The sequence below is a fragment of the Lynx rufus genome, unplaced genomic scaffold, assembly GCF_022079265.1.
Source record: "Lynx rufus isolate CCGP_SWC_20201006 ecotype Redwood Valley unplaced genomic scaffold, mLynRuf1.p SCAF_3, whole genome shotgun sequence".
NCBI lineage: Eukaryota > Metazoa > Chordata > Mammalia > Carnivora > Felidae > Lynx > Lynx rufus.
Window position 1 is genome coordinate 69,868,340 of NW_025814845.1, and position 22,173 is coordinate 69,890,512.

General features: G+C 39.9%; 1 protein-coding gene across 5 annotated transcripts in view; it reads right to left on the minus strand.

Moving 5' to 3' along the window:
• Nucleotides 1-22,173, minus strand: part of ABCG2 (ATP binding cassette subfamily G member 2 (Junior blood group)) — a 147,463-nt gene that overhangs the window by 123,118 nt on the left and 2,172 nt on the right. Inside the window, exons 2-3 of one of the 5 annotated variants that reach the window (XM_047091035.1) lie at nt 15,224-15,345; nt 14,940-15,085 (exon numbers count right to left, since the gene is read on the minus strand). The gene's annotated coding sequence lies outside the window, so the exon portion shown is untranslated. Of the gene's footprint in view, nt 1-570; nt 681-14,939; nt 15,346-22,173 lie in introns of those variants that run through there. The other 4 variants (XM_047091034.1, XM_047091033.1, XM_047091032.1 and 1 more) reach the window with 4 other exon arrangements.

Here is a 22,173-nt window from a genome sequence, read left to right on the forward strand (position 1 = left end):
ACACTGCCTCTTTAAATGTGCTGGGAACTCGTTACAACACTGGTTCTTAAAGGCCCATTCCCAGGGATTCTGACTTACTGGGGCTGGTGCAGTGCCTCTGAATTTTCATTTTTAATGAGTTTCTAAGTGGTGCTAATGGTCGCTGGTCCAGGAAGAAGCCTTATAGAGTATTGCCCCAGAGATTTTTGCTGGGTGACTATACACTAGAGGAAAGGAAATACCCAATGATTCTGGGAATTATTAGATATTGCTTCCTAAATGACATTGACTCCCAGGGACACAGTGTGCCACCAGGTTCAAAAATTCAGAGTAGCAACTTATGGAGATGAGCAGATAGATGGTATCTTGGCCTAAGTTAGTCTAAACTTGGACCCCACATGGAGTGACAACAATTATGGCAGGAAGCATCAAAGAATCCCCTGGGGCTGCCCTCCCACTCCTGCCTCCTCTGTACCAAGACATGGACCTAAAAGTAACACCACATCCTGAGAGAATTGCAGGGATTAAAACCAACAACAAAAATTTCTGATACTGGGGTGGTGATTCCTCCACCCTTGCTAGGTAACTCACCTGTTTAGCTGGTACAAAAGTCAGATGGATCATACTGAATGACATTAGATGATTGTGGTCTTAATCAGGTAGTAATCCCAATTTCAGCAGCCACTCAAGATGTTTTTTCTCTAGTGAAGACAATCAACACAGCACCTGGTACCTGGTATACAACTCTTGACTTATCAAATGTTTTATTTTCCTTTCTAATCAATAAGGAAAATTAAACATAATTTGCATTTATTTCCATATCAGGAAAAACAGTATACATTTATGTTCATTTCCCAGGGCTATAGCCTCTCTCCCACCATCATAATTTAGTTGATTGTCTTGATATCCCAGAGGACATCAGGCCAATTCTGTATATTAATGTCATTATGCCAATTGGATCTGGCCAACAGGAAGAAACAAGTATCAAAAATACCTTATTTACATATATGTCAAAGGATGGGAGTTAAATTCCATAAAATTTAATAGGTCTACTACACCAGTGATATTTGTAGAGGCTCCATCATTTGGGGAACGTTAGGATAGCCCTCTATAAAATGAGACGTGAGCTTCTGTACCTTGCACTTCACACCATGAAGTAGAAACAAAACAAAAACCCACCATACTTGCTTCTTTCAAATTTGGAAGCAACACATGTCACATGTAGCATGTTGCTCCGAACCATTTCATTTGATAATGTGTAAAGCTACCATTTTTGAGTGGAGTCAGGTATAAGAAACTTCTTGAAGTTTCAAAAGAAGCTGTCTTGCTACTTGAGCCCTAGGACATGGAGTGACAACAATTTGGTAGACCAAATGGTAGTAGAAGTATATTGTTGTAGAGAAAGATTGTATATATGGCTTGAGGCAGGCTCCAGTGGGATTGTCACAGCACAGACCTCTAGGTGTTTAGTAAGACCACACCTCCTCTGATGACAAATACTCTCCCCTTGAAAAGGAGCTCCTGGCTTGCTACTGGCCCAAGTTTTTGAGATTGAACACATTACCACGCACTACCACATGGCTGCATACACTGAACTTCCCACGATGAGCCACAAAGCTGGATGTGCACAGCAACTTTTCCACTGTCATATGGAAGTAGTATATAGGAGACCAGGTCCTAGCAGGTCCAGGAGCACAAGGAATGTGCATAACCACTTGGCTACAACTACTAAGATATCTTTTTCTACCACTTCCTTGCCTTTTCCTCAACCTATGTGGGAGTCCTCTTGGGGACTTCCCAGTGAGCATTTCACAGAAGGGAATGAAGCATGGGCCTAGTCTTCAGATGGATCTTTACCTGATACTGCACTGACAAAAAGTGAATGTTCACTGTACTATGACCCATTTAGGCATGACCACAGAAAACCATGATGGAGAGAAATCCTCCAAGCAGACAGAACTTTGAGGAGTACATCTGGTTGATTGTTGTATGGCCTGAGGTACAAAGACCTATAATTATTTATGGGCAGTGGCTGTTGGATTGGACAGACAGCTAGGAGCTAGATGACAAGATGGACTGCATATGGGCCTCTTGGAATGTGAGAATATTTAAGTGTCAAGTATATATCCAACAGAGGGTATCCATGATTGCAAAGGCTGTCAAAAATCAGATAATCAAGAGGATCTATTTTGCGAATGTAAGGAAGCCTCTTTCTCCGGGCATCTCAATGCTTGCTTAACACATCCACACACAAAGTGGCCATAGCAGCATGGAAGGAAGTGTGAGATAACAACATGGTTTTTAGCTCCCCAAGATCATTTTGCCTTTAACTACTGCTGAGTGCCCAATCTGTCAACAGCAGAAGCCAATACTAAGGTACTGATACAGTACCAATGTCCAGGGTGGCAGGTGACTAACCAGTAGCAGTTGGTTATGATGAACTCTCCTCATCATAAAGGGAACCATTATTTATGTTCTCAGGGATAGCTTCATATTCTGGGTACAAATTTACTTTCCCTGCCTACAGAGCTTCTGCCAACCCTAGTATCCTGAAGTTACAGGATGTCTAATCCATTGCCATGGTATCCCATATAACTGTCTCTGACTATGGTCATAGGTTATGAAAAAACAGGTTTAGAGATAGGTTCATGCTTTCAAAGTCCTCCATCTTGCAGAAGCTTGATAGAACAGTGATCTGGCCTGTTGAAGTTTCAATTGTAGGGCCAGCTGGTACCCCATGTAATGCTAGGATATTGTCCTACAGCACAGGATGCATGCTATAAACCAGCAGCCAATATTGCACAGAGCCAGAGTGCATAGGTGTGGGGACCATGGAAAAGAATGGTTCTTCTATCCACACTGACTTCCTAAGGTGTTTCTCTACCATACTAGACATTCTCCTGCCTCCATTTCCTCTACCTAAATTCTTTCCTCCACTCTATTTTTTATTTTTATGTTTTGTTTATTTATTTTGAGAGAGAGAGAGGGCATGAGAAGGGGAGGGGCAGAGTGAGAGGGAGAGCAAGAATCCCAAGCAGGCTCTGTGCTGCCAGCACATAGCCTGAGGCAGGGCTTGATCCCACACACTGAGAGATCATGACCTGAGCCAATATCAAGAGTCAGATGCTTAACTGACTGAGCCACCCAGGCATCCCACCTCCACTCTATTTAAAATTGCAAAATCTCCCTCTGTCTTCCTGATTACCCCTTCCCTTACAATGCTTTTCTCTCTAGCCCTTCTCACCTTCTAACATACTATATTATTGATTTCATTATTGTTTATTATCTGTCTTCTCCCAGTAGAAGGTGAACTTTACAAGAGCAGGGCTCTCTATTTCATTCGCTCTTCTACCCTTGGTGCCTAGGACAGTGCCTGAAACATAGTAGGCACTCAAAAAATATTTATAAATTGATTTGAATGAATATCATGAAAGTTCTTGGGGAATAGTAAGTAAATATATCCAGTCTATTATCTTTCTCTACATTAGGGATTAGTTGGCAAGCTTTTTCTGTAAAAGGCCAGAGAGTAAACACTTGAGGATTGTGGGCCATGCAGTTGCTGTAGCAACCACTCCATTTTGGCACTGTAGCATGAAAGCAGCCATAGACAGGAAGTAAATGAATAGAGGATACATGCAGAAGAAGGAGAGGAATTGCTGAAGGTCTAGGAATTGGGAGACTGAGAAGGGAGTTAATATGGAAAGAAGGGACTTCATACGGAAATACTTTACAGAAATACGTTTGATTCATTTCTTTCTCAGGCCCTTTCATGCCACCATCACAACTAATACTACTGAAGTTAGATTTTCAGTTTGGCTTTGATTTTTGAATATTGTACTTTTATTTTTTTTTAATTTTTTTTAACGTTTATTTATTTTTGAGACAGAGAGAGACAGAGCATGAACAGGGGAGGGGCAGAGAGAGAGGGAGACACAGAATCAGAAGCAGGCTCCAGGCTCTGAGCCATCAGCCCAGAGCCAGACGCAGGGCTCGAACTCACAGACCGCAAGATCGTGACCTGAGCTGAAGTCGGTCGCTTAACCGACTGAGCCACCCAGGCGCCCCTGAATATTGTACTTTTAAAACTCCCACAGAATCCACTTACTAATACGACCTCCAGGTGGAGCCCTTTCTCTTTTTCTCATTAAGCTGTTTTTATTATAATGGATCCCTGAACATCTTGACGGTTGGGGGTACCCACCACCACTGCAGATGAAAATACCACTTTTGACTCCCCAAAAACTTAACTACTAATAGCCTGCTGTTTACCAGAAGCCTTACTGATAACATAAACATTTGATTAACACATATTTCATACATTATATACAACAAAGTGAGCTAGAGAAAATGCTATTAAAATCATAAGGAAGAGAGAATACATTTATAACACTGTACTGTATTTATTGATACTCTAAGTTGTTTATAAGATGAAAAATCTCTCAGTGTCTACATCAATATTGCCTTTTCTTAAAAGTTTTTATTTATTCATTTATTTACTGAGGCAGGGGGAAAGGCAGAAGGAGAAAGAGAATTCCAAGCAGGCTCCACACCCAGCACAGAGGCTGACATGGAGCTCGATCACACGAACCATGAGATCATGACCAGAGCCAAAATCAAGAGTTGGACCCTTAACTAACTGAGCCACCCAGGTGCCTCTTAAGTTCTTATTTAAATTCCAGTTAGTTAACATACAGTGTAATATTAATTTAAGTTGTACAATACAGTGACTCAAACTTCCCAACAGCACCCAGTGCTCATCACAAGTGCACTCCTTAATCCCCATCACCTATTTCACACACACACACACACACACACACACACACACACACACACACATACACCCTCCCTCTGGAGTGATCATTTTGTTTTCTATAGTTAACAGTCTGTTTCCTGGTTTGTCTCTCTGTCTGTTTCCATTGCTCATTTCTTTGTTTCTTAAATTTCACACATGAGTGAAATCATGTGGTATTTGTCTTTCTCTGACTTAGCATTATTCTTTCTAGCTCCATCCACATCATGGCAAATGGCAAGATTTAATTGTTTTTTATGGCTGAGTAATATTCCACTGCATTTATATACAGTGGAATATTTTATGGATATCTTCTTTATCCATTCATCTGTTGATGGCCATCTGAGTTCTTTCCATAATTTGGCTATTGTTGATAATGCTGCTATAAACATCAGGGTGCATGTATCCCTTTGAATCAGTATTTTTGTATCCTTTGGGTAAATATCTAGAGTGCAATTGGTGGGTCACAGGGTAGCTCTATTTTTAACTTTTTGAGGAACCCCCATACTGTTTTCCAGAGTGGCTGTACCTCAATATTATCTTATATGATACAAAACACTACAGATGTTATATATATCACTAAAACTAGACTTTAAAAATGCAAAGATAGGGGCGCCTGGGTGGCTCAGTCCATTGAATGTCTGACTTGAACTCAGGTCTTGATCTCACCATTTGTGGGTTTGAGCCCCATGTCAGGCTCTGTGCTGACAGCTCAGAGCCTGGAGCCTGCTTCGGATTCTGTGTCTCCCTCTCTCTCTGTCCCTCCCCCATCTGTGCTCTGTCTTTCTCTCTCTCTCAAAAATAAATGAACATTTCAAAAATTAACAAAAATGAAAAGATAATGTGAAAAAGAAATTATTTTTATTTATCGATATAATCATGCGTTGATAATGAAGAAGCAGCAGTATGATTGCTCTGTGGTAGCCTAGTGTAACCAATATGATTGCTTCGTGATAGCCTAGCTAATATACTAATGAATCAATCACTATAAAATTTTTATGGCATATAGCATTATAGTCATATTCATAATACAGTATTGTCCCCTTTTTTATTTTTTATTTTTTTTGTCCCCTTTTCAAAAAGTAAGCTCTAGGCCCAATGTGGGGCTTGAACTCATGACCCCAAGATCAAGAATCACATGCTCCACCTACTGAGCAGGTGTCCCCCCCATAATACAGTATTGAAAACAGTGTTACATTTTTTTAAAAAAACACTTACTTGTAATGATAGGCTGATATATACTTATTCTGACTGAGAGACACAGACAGAGACAGAGAAGCATCCAGTACAGTAATGTAATTTGCTGAAGGCAAAGTTGTAAAACAGTAAGAAAGCCAGCACAATATTAATTTTATGTTAAATATCACTCATGTTATGCCTGTGTAAGGATAGGCTAACCACTTCCATACGATTCTTGCACACAATGTTCTACATGATGAACGATGAACGCTCAGGCAATGATGATAACGACACGAAATGTCTCAATACAGCTCTTGTTATACAGTTACTAGATTTTCACACAAAGACACGCACAGACATACACAACAGATATTTAGTAACTGTACATCATGATGATTATTTCTATTCATTAAGTGGATGTGGATCATCACAGAGGTCTTCCTTATCTTCACGTTGAGTAGGCTGAAGAGGAGGAAACAGAGGTCGGTTGGTCTTGTTGTGTCAGGGGAGACACAGATGGGGGAGGTGGAAGGGAAGGCAGGAGAGGCAGGCACACTAGGTGCAACTTTATGGAAACACATGTAATTTCTGTCCGACTTTCATGCTTCTTCCTTTCTCTAAAAATGTTTCTATATACCACCAGTCCTCTTCCACCATTTGTTTTAGTTTCAGTGCCCATATCACAGAGGTTCCATGCTGTAAAAGAACTCCAAAGCAGTCTTGAATAGTCAGAACTTTCTGCCCGATTGTTTAATGCCAGCTTGTTTTCTGGCACTGCTTTTTTTACATCTTCCTCCTCGTCATCTGGCACTGGTTTGGAAGCACTCATGTCCATTGAGTCATCTTCTGTTAATTCCTCTGGTGTGATGTCTGTTAGCTCTTAAATTTCCCAAGATCCAGATCTTGAGACCCTTCACCACAACCACCCTCCACCTTTTTTGCCATATCTACAATCTCTCTCATGATTTCCTTGGCTCTGTTGTAAACTCTGTGAAGTCAGGCACAGCATCTGGGCAGTTTCTGTAGCAGGAATTTATTGTTTGGGGCTTGATGGCTTTCGTGGCTTTTTCTGTAACAACAATGGCATTTCCAATGATGTAATCCTTCTAGACTTTCATGATATTCTCTCTATTGTAGTTCTATTCCACAGTATTGACAATCCTTTCCCTAAAGTACTGTGTGTAATGAACTTTAATGATCCTTATGACTCCATGATCTAGAGGTTGAATTAGAGCCATTGTGTTTGAGGGCAAGTAGACCGCTTCAACATCTCATGGGGTTCTGAGTAGACAGGGCATTGTACAAAATCAAAAGAATGTTAAAAGGCAGTCCCTTGCTGGCAAGGTACTTCCGGACTTCAAGAACAAAATATTGATGGAACCAATCCAAAAAAAGGAACCAATCCTTGTCCAGGCTTTCTTGTAGTACAACCAAAACAGTAGCAGCTGGTGTTTACCTTTCCCCTTCAAGGCTTGGGGATTATCAGCTTTATAGATAAGGCAGTTCTGATCATAAACTCAACGGCATTTGCACAAAATAGAATTAGCCTATCCCTTCCTGGCTCAAATCCTGGTGCTTGCTTCTCTTCCTTACTAATAAATGTCCTTTGTGACACTTTTTTCAGAATAGGGCACTTTGGTCTGCATTAAAAACCTGTTAAGGCAGATGTCCTTTCTCCTCAGTGACTTTTTTTTTTAAGTTTTATTTTATTTATTTGAGAGAGACAGAGACAGAGTGAGTGGGGGAGGTGTAGAAGACAGAGAGAGAATCCTAAGCTGGCTCCACACTGCCAGTGCAGAGCCCAGCACGGAGCTTGAACTCACAAACCGTGAGACCACAACCTGAGCTGAAACCAAGAGTTGGATGCTCAGCCGACTGAGCCACCCAGGCACCCCCTCAGCGATTTTTTAAACTGTGTCTGAGAATGCATCTGGCTGCCTCTTGGTTGGTGCTTCTCCTGTTTTCTTGACATTTTTCAAGCCAAACTTCTTGTTCAAATGATCAAATCATCCTTTGCTGGCATTAAATCCTCCAGCTTTAGATCTTTCTTCTTCCTTTTGCTTCAAGTTTTCATATAATGACCTCACTTTTTCTCAAATCATATTTGAGTCTATAGGTATGCCTTTCTTATACTAATCCTGTACCCAAATAAGAGCTGCATTTCAATAGGAGATAAAAAGGTATTTTGCAATAAGTACAAAGTTTTCACCCCCGTTGGTGTAGCTCCAGTGACAGCTTCATGAATTTCCTTTTTTTTTTTTTTTTTTTTTTTACTATGTTCCTTACACTGGATTCATTTATCTTGAAATGCAGGCAACCACACTGCAGACCTCAATCTACATGTAGTACATATCAAGCAGCTCAACTTTTTCTTGTCATGTCGTGACTTTCCTCTGCTTCTTAGAAGCACTTTGAGCATCACTAGTGGCACTTTGCATGGGTCCCATGGCACTATTCAAGGTTTATAGTGTGGCACTAAGCATGGTGAAAAACATGCAAGAACCTCGAGAGAAAACATTTTACTGTGATTCACAATATACTGGAGAGAAACCCAGTCATATGAAGACCATCATCACGAACAGCATTTGAAGTGGATACTGGCAACACTTAAGCTCACCATCACAGCTAGGAGAGATGGATTCAAAATTCTTGCATAGTATAGTATGTGCTACAGTTAATTTTACATAGTTATGATTTAATCCTGCATCTTCACATTTGGTTACATTTCTTTTGACCGTAAACGGCACCATGTATGGTCTGCCTTTGTGTGCATCAGTTTTGATAAATTTTAACCTTTTATAATACATTTGTGTATACTTTATGGTAGTGACAAAATAGTATCTACATATATTTTATGCTTTCATGACATATCTAACTTCTTTATTTTTTGATATATATAGGCAATGCAGTTCATCTATGAGTTTTTTTCGAATTGTTACAAATCTCCAAAAATTTTCCAATATATTTATCTAAAAAATCTATGTATAAGTAGACTCCCACAGTTCAAACTCATGTTGTTCAAGAGTATACTGTAGTTTATTCCACAAATATTTACTGGGCATCTATGATGTGCCAAGAACTAAGTGTTAGGATATAGCTTTGACTTAGACAAAGACCCTATCCTCAGGAAGCTTACATTCTATGAAGACAGATAATCAAATATATATATAGTCACTTCAGAGAGTGATACGTGATACAAGGAAGTTACAAAGAGTAATGGGAGTCCTCCTTGAAGAAATACTAGTTTTTAAGCTGAAAACCGAAGAATAAGAACCAACCATGCACTGTGGTAAAATATCTATAACATAAAATTTACCATTTTTAAAGTTTATTTTATTTTGACAGAGAGCACAAGTAGGGGAGGGGCAGAGAGACAGGGAAAGGGAGAGAATCCCAAGTAGGCTCCACACTCTCAATGAGGAGCCCGATGTGGGGCTTGACCTCACAAACTGTGAGATCATGACCTGAGCTGAAGTCGGACGCTTAACTGACTGAGCCACCCAGGCACCCCCAAATTTACCATTTTTTAGGAGTAGAGTTTTGTGACATTAAATACATTAACATTGTTGTGCATCCATTACCACCACCCATCTCCAGAACTTCTCTCATTTCCCCAAACTGAAATTCTGGACATGCTAATCAATAACTCCTCACTCCCCAGTGGCCCCAATGGCAACCACTATTCTCTTTTCTGTTTCTGTGAATTCAACTCCTATTAGGTACCTCATATAAGTATAATCATACAGTGTTTGTCCTTTGATGACCAGTATATTTCACTTAGCATAATATCACCAAGTTTCATCCATGTGTCAGAACTTTTAAGATGACTATTCCATTGTAAATTTATACCACATTTGTGGTATTCTTCTGGTGTTCATCTTTGTGCTTTTGTGAATAAGGTTGCTATGAATAGAAGTATAAAATGTCTATTTGAGTGCCTGCTTTTAATTCTTTTAGTGTATACCCAGAAGTGATCATATGGTAATTGCATGTTTAATTTTTTGAGGAACTGCTAAACTGTTTTCCCTAGCGGCTAACACTGTTTTACATTCCTTCCAGCAAAGCACAAAGATTGCAGTTTCTTCAGATCCATACCAGCTCTTGTTTTGTGCCTTTTATTATATTATTATTATTATGGCTACCTATTGAGTATGAAGTGGTATCTCATACCACATGGTATGGTTTTGATTTATATTTCCTTAGTGATTAGTAATGCTAAGCATCTTTTCATGTGCTTATTGGCCATTTGTATATCGTCTTTGGAGAAATGTCTGTTCAAGTCCTTCGCCCTTTTTTAATTGGGTTGTTTGGCTTTTGTTGTTAAGTTGTAAGAATTCTTTATATATTCTACATATTAACTCCTTATTAGATGATTTGCAAATATTTTCTGCCATTATGTGGGTTGTCTTTTTACTTTAGTAATGTCCTTTGATACACAGAAGTTTTTAATTTTGAAGAAGTCCAATTTATCTAGTTTTTCTTTTGTTGCCCGTGCTTTGGTATCATTTCCAAGAAATCGCTGCCAAATCCAGCATCATGAAGCTTTTCTCCTAAGTTTTCATCTAAGAGTTTTGTACTCTTCACTTTCATGTCTAGGCATGTGGTTCATTTTGACTTAATTTTTGTCTATGGTGCAAGATAAGGGTCTGACAGTCCTTTTGCACGTGGATGTCCAATTTTCTTAGCACCATTTTTTCCAAAAGACTGTCTTTTCCACATTGAACGGTCTTGACACCCTTGTCAGAAATCGTTTGAGCACACACATTAGAGCTTATCTGGGGGGCTCTCCACTCTATTTCATTGGTCTGTATGTTCTTCTTTATGTCAGTACCACAGTTTTTTGATTAATGTCGTTTTGTTGAGGTTAGAGTTTTAAATCAGAGGTCACAGCAATTTCAAAGAACTAGGGTAGGGATCAGCAAACTTTTTCTGTAAAGGGCCAGATAGCAAATATCTGGGGCTTCACAGGCCATGTGGTCTCTGTCATAATTACTCTACCCTGCTATTATAACACTAAAGTAGCCATAAACAAGACACACTCAAATGGTCGCAAGTGTGTTCCAATAAAATTTTATCTATAGTAACAGGTGGCAGGACAGATTTGCCCCAAAGGCAGCAGTTTGACACTCTGGGCTGGAGGCCACAGTTGGACCATTTTCAAAAGTCCAAAGGAAGGCAAGTGTGACCAGAATAAAGGTGAGAGAGGAGAAAGGTGAGATTGGAGAGATAAGTAAGAGCCAGATCACAGAAACCTATAAACCACAAGAGGGTTTGATTGTTCTCCCTCACCCATTCACTCACCAAACATCTATCAGGGGCCTACTTGGAGCCAGAGGCTGGGACTACATAGGAGTTAGGCTCAGTCCTCAACCTCAAGGGATTTCAATATAGGGAAGAGGTGTAAGCTAAGGAGTTTTAGTACAGATCAAATTTCCTTTCTGATTCATGACATATGCTCCATTCCATCACCTGAACCATGGGAGCTGCTCTGAGTTTACCCTACTGCTTTGGTTCAAGCCTTTATTAATTCTCTCCAGGATGATCACAAACAGTCCATTCAAACAGCCTCTGCCTGTAGCCTCACCGTCTTCCAAACTACCCTCCAAACTGCAGCATTAAACTCCTAAAATGTAATTATGATTGTACTCCCCACCTTCAAACTATATTGATGGCTTTCATCACTGTTAGAGTTAAGTCCAAATCCTGAGGATGACCCAAAAGGCCCTGAATGACCAAGCTCTTCCCAACTTCTCAGCATCGTCTGCTCTCTCTCCCCTTGGTGGGAAGTGCTAACTGACAGCCTGGGACATCGACTCACACAAATAACACAAGAGCACGTTTGGCTCATGATTAAGTCATGGGTAACATCTACATCAAAGAACATCTGATATGTGTGTGAATTCTTGTTGCTCGTGTTTCCATTGTAAAGTATAATTATGAATTGAGCAAGACTTAGTAATAAAAGAGCAAATTTGTATAGAGAGAGCCTAGCACTGCTAAGCCATTTAATCCTCACAACTCTCTTGTAAGGTAGTAGTGTCATTGTCTCCATTTTACAGATTAGGAAACTGAGGCACAGAAGGGTTAACTTCCCCAGAATTACACAGCTTGTATAAGTGAGGGCATCAATATTCAGACTCAGGAATTCTGGCTCTATAATCTGTGCTATTAAGCACATTAAGCTCCCTCACTAAACCATGAAGATGTTATTTTAAAATACTGACTGCGTCACCTGGGTGGCTCAGTCTTTTGAACATCCGACTTCGGCTCAGGTCATGATCTCATGGTTTGTGGGCTCAAGTCCCGCATCAGGCTCTGTGCTGACAGCTCAGAGCCTGGAGCCTGCCTTGGACTCTGTGTCTCCCTCTCTCTCTGCTCCTCCCCTGCTCACTCTCTGTCTCTCTCTCCTTCAAAAATAAATACACATTAAAAAATATATATTAAAATACCTACTGAAGGGGTGCCTGGCTGGTTCAGTCAGTAGAGCATGTAACTCTTGATCTTGGCGTTGTGAGTTTGAGCCCCATGATGGGTGTAGAGATTACTTAAAAACAGAATCTTAAAAAAAATTAAAAGATAAAATAAAATAAAATAAAATAAAATAAAATAAAATAAAATAAAAAAATACTGAAGCTGTGCCCATAGTCTAAAAGCATGGTCTCTGGCTAGCAGCATTAGGTTCATCTGGAAGCTTATTAGAAGTGCAAATTCTCAGGCCTGACCCCCGACCCACTGAGTCAGAGTCTCTGGAGGTAGGGCCCAGGAATCTGAGTTTTAGCAGGCTCCCCACGTGATTTTTAAGCATGACAAAGTTTGAGATTCACTGCTCTAAAACATTTATTCCTGTGCAGTAAAGGCCTTAATGGAGGTAAAGCTTAAGACAAACATGAGAATAATTTTGACAAAAGAAGTAGAAATCGAATTCTTTTTAATTTACAAAGCTTTCAAACTATGTCATAAAAAAACGATCCACTACAGAACAATATAGGTTGTCAAAGGTCCTGAGAGGATGCTTGAAAGGATGAATAAAAGTACATGATAAACCTGAATTTCAAGCAATCAGGCCCAGGTCAAATCCACACACCTACTAACCTGCTGTGTATCTTTCAGCAATTGCTTAACCAGAGCCTCAATTTCTTAACTGACAGGGTAAAATAGTAATCCCCTTGACCTATACCCCACGATGTTTGTGAAAATCAAGTGAGATAATGTATGTGACAATGCTTTGTATGGAAGGATAACATGGTTCATTTTCTGCTGCAACTCGTTACAATAGAATAGATGCATCTTCCCTGCTACTCAGGAAGTGGATAGGAGTTCGAGTCTTGCAGTGACTTAAGAGAATTCTCTTTAGTGTAGGTTGTAGGAGATACACAGCTGGAATGAGGGGTTGCTCTGGACTTGACAAGACAGGAAAAGAGGGAAGTGTCCTCACTGAGAAAATGGGGCCAGAGCATCGGCAGATGGTGGTAGGAATACCATTATATATCTCTAAACTCATCGGTAGCTTTATAATTTCTCCTCCCATAAATATTTCATTAAAACCTGTAATAGCTTAGGCCAATATTCAGTCCTGTGCATTCTTACAGCCTAGCATTTGCTATTATATGGGCTGTTTACAGTAGCTTCTGTTCTGATTGGTCAATGTTTGTGCCTCTCAGGTTGTTAAAATTTTAAATATCACCTCTGGTTATACTCCATAATAGAAAGAAATGTTATTTGAAGTTTATTTCAAACAGAAGCAATTCTCCCCTTTCCGGATGGTTTAATGGGTTCATCCTGGGCTTCACCAGGCCTGTCTATTCCTCTGAACTTTGATTCCATTGCATAATCCTCAACTTAATGACAAATAGTTTCAGCATGTTCATTCATCAAAACAACAAAATGTATATTTACTTATTCTGTTTCTAGCACATTTCTCTGGCTGAGGAAGACACAAGCTACCATTCTGGAAGGACTCTCATGCATGTGTGGGTAAGAATTTGATATCTAGGGTGGGTTTCTTTTATTCATTTTGCAAAGCTAGGATATCCCAGGCCACCACTCTCTTTTCTTTCCCCCTTCTTTTCTCCCATTGCTATTTTCTCCCTTCAACTAGGGACAGAATAGGTACACTTCCAATCTATTCATTTTTTTCCTTTTGGATTGTCTCTTGGATGAAAAGTGACTTTCAGATAAATGTGAATCACTTAAGATGGAGCTACTATTGGGAGAATTTAAAGGCCTCTCATAAGAAAACAAAACCTATTAATTATATTCCTTACTCGAACTAACTTTAAACCATGTAATAGATTCCTGTATCTTACAATCTTCACCTCGAAATGGTAGGTGGTAGGGACACCAGTTATTTTTCAAGCATGCATAATTTTTAATTGAAGCTGAAATGTTCAAAGTGACCAGTAGCTATACTGGTTGAGGCATGACATGGACACTTAATCCCCAAAATAATAACACTTAAAGATTTCTGGCTCTGCTGAATGTGACCCATGCAGTGTAAGGAGCAGCCCAACATTCTCTCTCACTTGGGGTGACTTAGCTTCCCACATCTAGAACCTGTTTAACAGAAACCCCAAATTCTAGAGATAGTCTGCTAAAGCAGGTACAACCAGGGCAGGGAAAGTGACTGATTTTCTTTTCAGGTGCTCTACATGAATCATGTACTGGGTTAAGTCCCTTCATTCCACCAGCATCCCCCAATCCTTTTCCCCCGAAAAGCAAAAAGCCTAGAGGATTTAAGGCCTTGTTACTCAAGGCATGGTCCATGAACCAGCAGATCTGAGGTTGCCTGCAAGCCTGCAGAAATGCAGGGTCTCAGGCCCAAACCAGACCCACAGAACTCTGCTTTTTAACTAAATGTCCAGGTGATTCATATTCACGTTAAAGTATGAGAAGTACTGGTTTATGTGATGCATTTGTTAAAGCCCATACCAAAATAGAACCAAGATTCTCTACTTAGTTTGAACACTTGAAAAATTAAAAACAGATGACTCACTTCACTTTTGATGTGTGATGCTCGAAGGAAAGCAGCCCGAGCCTTGGTAGAGAGGAAGTGGTGATACTGAGAAGACTTCTCTCCTTACAGGTTCTCCCATAGACACTGCAGCTCTTTAAAGTTCCAGGACCTTCCCTTTGCCAGTCCTCAGGAGGCAAGAGAAAGAATCAGAGAGGAAATGGAACAGCTCCTCAGCCAGGTCCTGCAACAACCAGGAAGACGGAGGCTTTCCAGAAAAACTAGCCTTGAGGAAATGTCCAGGGTAAAATGAACGGTTCTCATACCTCCTTGAGTTCCTTTCTTCTCCACCATCAGCTAGTTATTACCCACATTTCTTTCTCGACCACTGGGATTCAAACTGACGACCCAATACCTCCAATCAGCCTGGGATCCATTTCCAGCGTTCCTGGCAAGAGGATGGGAAAGGGAGAAAATGCACGAGTCAGAAAGATATTTTTATCTTTCTCTTTGCACGACAGAATCCTGACAACAGTATCTCTGACACAAGCAACAACTTGAGGAAGGGTCAAAACCAATCCTAGCAAATAGTTTTACTCTGTGTAAACTTCCTGTCTTTTGCCAGCTCTGACGAAATCGGGGGGTCTCCTCTCATAGGCCCTGCCTTCTGGCAAAAAAGTACAAGCAGGAAGACAACAGATTTGAAAGGAAGTGAAAGAAAACAAAGCAAAGACAGTGTTAGGTTTCAGGGCAAAGACCCACCAGAGATCCGAAGAGGAGACAGAGGCTATATTTAGAACACGCTAGCCTGCTAATGTTCTCCTTTTCTAAGCCAGAAATAGAATAGGAAGGTAAGACCATATTAGATAGGCATTTTGTATTCTGAAAACATGATGATGTCAAGTGAAATAATAGGACATTTGCACAGTTGACCATTTTGCTGTGCTGTAAGCATGGCAAAGCAGAGGTATCTTGTCTGGAATATAATTAAGCAAAGCATGTGTGCATTATACTAGTAATGCGATTGTATATGGGCAAGGCCTAAAGGTAAAAAGTAGTGCAAAATTACAAACTTCCTCATCAATGGTACGTTTAAAAGAAATGCTGATAAATCCATAGACATGGCTGAAATTTTATTGCAAGGTTTTTTCTAAACCAAATAGAGCTAACTTTGCAAATACAATTTTTTTTTTAATTTTTTTTTTTCAACGTTTATTTATTTTTGGGACAGAGAGAGACAGAGCATGAACGGGGGAGGGGCAGAGAGAGAGGGAGACACAGAATCGGAAACAGGCTCCAGGCTCTGAGCCATCAGCCCAGAGCCTGACGCGGGGCTCGAACTCACGGACCGCGAGATCGTGACCTGGCTGAAGTCGGACGCTTAACCGACTGCGCCACCCAGGCGCCCCTGCAAATACAATTTTAAGGATAATTTAAATACATGTTAAAAATAAGTAATGATGATTCTAAGAATCAGCGAGGCACTGTTGGGGAAAAAAATGGAATGTAAGACACGGTCCCTGTACTCCAGGAGCTGACATCAAGTTTGTGTAGAAAAGACTAACACACATGACCTGTAACAGCCAAGCTGGCTGAATTCCATATTGGTTCAGGTGGTATTGAGGGGGAGAAGAGACAACCCAGCATAGACTGTGGACCCTGGATCCTCCCTTCCCACTGATACAGACCTCTGGTCAACTTGGCTAAGGTGACCCAGTGAACTCTTAGCAAGGCTCAGAGTAACTGGACTCAAGCTCTCATGATTTCCCCTTATTACAGAGCAATAAACGTTAGATAAATCCTTGCTTAAGAAGTCACTGAAGCTTCTTTTCCACTGAGGCAGATCTAAGTGATCCCAATTTAGGAAATTCATATTGCTTTTTTGACAAAAGGGAACACAAATTTTCATTTTAAAGTTTTCTCCCATGTTTCATGTAATGTAATTTTATGTTATTAAATATACTATGAAGACAATAGTAATTCAATAAGGAAAGGAGAAAAAGAAAAGGAAGGAAGGTAGCAAGGAAGAGAGAGGTCAAAAGAGGAAGGGAGGGAGGAAAGAAGGAAAGAAGGAAAGAAATTAGCATCAAGTTGTTTACCAGAAAGGATATGGTTAAATAAAATGTAGCGCAGGCATACAATGGAGTATTCAACAGTTTAAAAGAATGAGGTAGAAATATATGTATTGTCTTGACAAAGAAAGACCTCCAAAATAAATTAATTGTAAAAAGCAAATTGCTAATTAACACAGGACATACAAAATGTTAAAACACATGCACATCCTCACAAAACAAAAGTACATGTTTTTATAGGTACCCATATAAAAAAACTTATATGGGTTTTTTTTTTTTAATGTTTATTTTTGAGAGAGACAGAGTGCGAGCAAGGGAGGGGCAGAGAGAGAGAGGGAGACACAGAATCCGAAGCAGACTCCAGGCTCTGAGCTTGTTGCACAGAGCCTGATGTGGAGTTCCAACCCACAAACCGTGAGACCTGAGCCGAAGTCTGGCGTTTAACTGACTGAGCCACCCAGGCACGCTTATGTGGGTTTTTTATTAAAAAAACAAAAACAAAAACAAAAAAACAACTTCTAGAGAATCATGACCCAAAATGGCAGCAATCTCTGGGCAGTATGGGATTAGGAGGTGGGGATGCTTTGTTGACAACATACATCTCTGTTGTTTAATGTGTATTCATACTTTCCTGTTTCATGGAGTAAACTGACCATTCCTAGAACCTCTGTGAAATCACCAGCTATTTCTTTACGGAGACAGAGGGTAAGTATTTCTTATAAGGGCAACACTGTGCCAAAGGTGACAAGTTGTGGCAAAAATCATGTTTATTAATTCTTCATTTCTTTCAAAAAGTGTATATCTATAAGAATGTAGGTGCAATTTAATCCCCAATCTTGTTTAAGCAGGTTGACCGAAGTCCTTAGAACTGGAAAGAGGGAAAGGTTGAAAGCAGCCAGCACCATCCCTGCTTCAAAGAACAGAAGTCTTTTACATACACAGGTGATTCTTATCAGAATCAGTAGCATGGTGGTGGAGAGGAATCCACTCCAAGTTACCAAGGTACGGAAGTAAGGAAGGCGGTCCCAGATAAATATTTTGCCAGTCCTATTTTTTCTTGTCTTTAATCATTTCTCAGGGGTCTGAGAGGCAGTAACAGAGACCACTTCTTAGCTTAGCCACTGGAAATTATGAAAGGGCCTTTTCTAGTATCCCAAACTTTTTTGTTTTCTAGCTACTGGTTTGTAATGGAGTCTTCAGAATTCTGTAGAATGAATCCAGAGAAATTTGTGATAATCTATCCCTATGTTCCAGGGTATGGAACAGTTGCTCCAAATTTCCTTTAAGGCTTACAAGTAAACCAAGACTTAGCAACTGTTTATTAAGAGTCAAAAATTCTATGTTCCATATCTTTATTATCAAGGCTCAAAATGATTATTTACAAGTTCCTCAGAACTTACATCTTTGGTTTCTCATTTTGTCAATTATAAGCTTCTGAGAGTTAAGGACCTCATTTGGGGCTTTTGTAGTCTAACAGCATGATTCTATTCACACAGTAATTATTTAACTAAGGCTTTATAATCAGCATTATAAAACAAATGACAATATAAACTGAGCCTATAAACATCACCTACAATAAAAGCATACTTGGGGCACCTGGGTGGCTCAGTCGGTTAAGTGTCCAACTACAGCTCAGGTCATGATCTTGCGGTTGGTGAGTTCAAGTCCCTCATCGGGTTCTGTGCCGACCGCTCGGAGCCTGGAGCCTGCTTCGGATTCTGTGTCTCCCTCTCTCTCTGTCCCTCCTCTACTTGTCCAAGCGCTCTCTCTCTCTCTCTCTCAAAAATAAATATATAAACATTAGAAAAAATAAAATTACACTTGTAGCAGAATCTCGAAATGCCAAATCTGCCTTGGTGGCTGCTTCCAAATTTTAAAAGCCAAACAGCACACTAGAAAATTAGTAACTATGACCAATTGTCCTTGTTAACTCTTCATACTTGTTATGTACTGAACTGGTGACACAAGAAGCTCTAAGAGAGGAAAGCTCACATCAAAGGAAGTATTTTTATTTGGCAGACTGACCCCACCTCTCTTTATTGCCTGGTACATTTGTGCTGTTAATAAACATTCAGAATCTGAGAATTCGAGGTACAATAAAGTTTATGATTGGTGTCTAGATCAGTTCCCTAGAGAAGAGGGACTCTCTAGATGGCAACACTGCCTGGTTCTTCCTTTTCTTCGCAAGGCTGAAGGTCTAGACACGAAATATAGTACATTTCATATATATTTCATATAATCATGCATTTGTGCGTTTGTATAGATCTGCTGTGGCAGAGAAGGCAAGGGAAAGTGGCATAAGGGAAGGAGAGTTTGAAACAGCAAAAAATTAGAAACAATGTGCCCCACAAGAGGGGAACACAGCATAAACTATAGTATATGATATCACAATCAACAAAAGTTAACAAGTAGATGGTCTACATTAATGCATGGCATATGAACTGTCTGGGGAAGAAAACCTTTTGCTTCCCTCTAAGCTATAGTTCCTGGGGACCTGCAAACTATACTGACAAATGACAGATTAACAGGAGAAAAAAGGTTATTCATATGGAAGTAACTAGAAGCTAAATGGTTAAAGTTAGAAATTTTTCTATTGAACTAGGTAGGGGAATGAGGAGAGTGGAAAAAAGACCTCTTTGGGAAGAAAAAATAAGTTTCTTTAGGAAAGACAAATGTGTTTTTAGAAGAACAAACTGGAGATTAAAAAGTTTGTGATAATATTTGTCTATGAATGTGTGAGTGGTCATTTCCATCTTCTTCATGGCCACAAAGGATTTGATTTATGGCAGGATTACTCTTGGTCTCTCTTCTAGGAGTAGACCAATCCTGGAGAGGGATTTATGACAGCCTCATTTCTAAGAAGTTTCTGCTTTTAATGCGATACAGGAGGCACCAAGAAGGCTTCTTTCTACATCTGTTGATTTTCAGTTTTCTTCAACTCAAAATAATCCTTATGTCAAAGTGGCATATCCTGATCCCCTTCCATATAAAGTTATGTGAGGTGAAGAAAAACAGAACTAAAATAACGTAAATGTATTCACTGACTTTAAAATGTTAAAAAAAAAAAGAAAAGATGCATGATCATGGCAGATATCAAAAATTCGTTTGGAAAAAAGAAAACAGGGTTTTAACAGTTATTATTAAGTTTCTTGTTCTGTAGATATACTAAAGTTCATAGCCATCAGTCATTTTTTAAGTGAGGAAGAGGTATTAGAATATTAAGGATAGGGGCCCTTGGGTGGCTCAGTTGGTTGAGTGTCCAACTCTTGATTTTGGCTCACATCATGATCTCGCGGTTCATGGCCCTCACGCTGAGAGTGCAGAGACTACTTAGGATTCTCTCTCTCCTTCTCTCTGCCCCTCCTCTGCACTCTCTCTCTCTCTCTTAAAATAAATAAACATTTTTTTGTAAAAAAGAATATGAAGAAGAAGTTCAGTCAGGCAGAGAGAGAAATAAATGAAAAGAGAGAAAAAGTAGAAGGTTAGTGAAAGGAAAAGAAAGGCACACAAGGGGAAGGGGAAAAAACCATAGAAAGAAAACATTTACCAAAAGCAAAACTAACACCTAGAGAGACAGGAACTAGTGGCAGAAAATGGGCATATGACTGTGTAGGTTGTGTGTATTTCACTGTTTCATGACAACCCGATGTGCTGTTATTAGCCCCATTTTGCAAATGAGGAAACTGATTCATAGCATGGGTTAAATAACCTGCTCAGTTATGTAGGTGAAGAGGGCAGAATTCAGGCAACTGGGACTTCACACTCAAGCATTTTGCCCCTATACTTCTTATGCAGACATGTCAACATTTCAGAAGATGATTTTCCATCATCCTTTTTTTTTTTAATTTTTTTTTTAATGTTTACTTATTTTTGACAGAGAGAGAGAGAGACAGAGCATGAGCAGGGGAGGGGCAGAGAGAAAGGGAGACACAGAATCTGAAGCAGGCTCCAGGCTCCAAGCTGTCAGCACAGAGCCCGATGCGGGGCTTGAACTCACAGACTGTGAGATCATGACCTGGGCCGAAGTCGGACACCCAACCGACTGAGCCACCGAGGCGCCCCTCCATCATCCTTTGAAATTAGTGACAAATTATTCAGCAACTTAACATAGACCTTTTTGACATCCAAAACATTTTTCGTCCTTTGTTTTTATAAAGTTTACTTTTGAAATAAATATTTGTGTCCCCCTAAAATTCTAAATTTTCCCATCTTTGGAGAAATGACAGTGCCCTTCCCTTATATCTACACCACTATGATAGAACACATTCATTCATTCCCTCCTTCATTCAACAGATTGAGTACCCACTGTGTGTCTGTCTATGCCTGAGTAAAATTACCTGTCCCCTGTCCCCAAAGAACTACACAGCAACCTCTGGGGTACGGCCTGGAAGCCAGTTGCTGGTTTGGCATCTAACAAACTGTGTAATCTTGAAAACAAGAGGGTTAGATTAAAAAACAAAAAACAAAACAAAACAAAACAAAACAAAAATGGATTCTTGGGGCACCTGGGTGGCTCATCAGTTGAGCATCTGACTCTTGATTTTGGCTCAGGTCATGGTCTCACAGTTTGTGGGATTGAGCCCCATGTCTGGCTGTGTGCTGACAGCATGGAGCCAGCTTGGGATTCTCTCTCTTCCTCTCTCTCTGCCCCCTCCCCCCCTTGCTCATGTTCTCCCTCTCTCTCTCTCTCTCTCTCAAAATAAATAAATGAACATTAAAAAAAAACTTTATAAGAAAATAGATTCTTATTTTCTCTCAGTTTCTAAATAAGAACTTTGGGGCAGGAATTCCCTCATGAGTTGGGCTTTAAGCTTTGGCATTAGAAATGTGTCTCACATTTATCTGATCTCTAAAAGTAGGTTTAGCATCAGAGAAACATCACAGTGGAAAGATGTTCTTCGCAGCACCTAAGAAGACTCTTAGATTGGGATCTTCTTACATCATAATTGTTTCTCACTTTAAGCACTGTAGTCATGCTTTCTCAGCTATGCCAGCATAACTTGCCAACACCGACTGAACAGGATCTTAAAACAATGGTGCTCAGCCCACCTATCCAATTGGGTTGTAACTGAAGAAATTGAGGACTTCACTCCTCTTAGTAATACAGTGATCCTGCTTCTTTCCATGATTCATCTTTTGGGAAGGGGAAGGTACTCTCAAGTTTTAAAATAAGGCTCACGAAGGAGATAATAACTCTCCCCTAT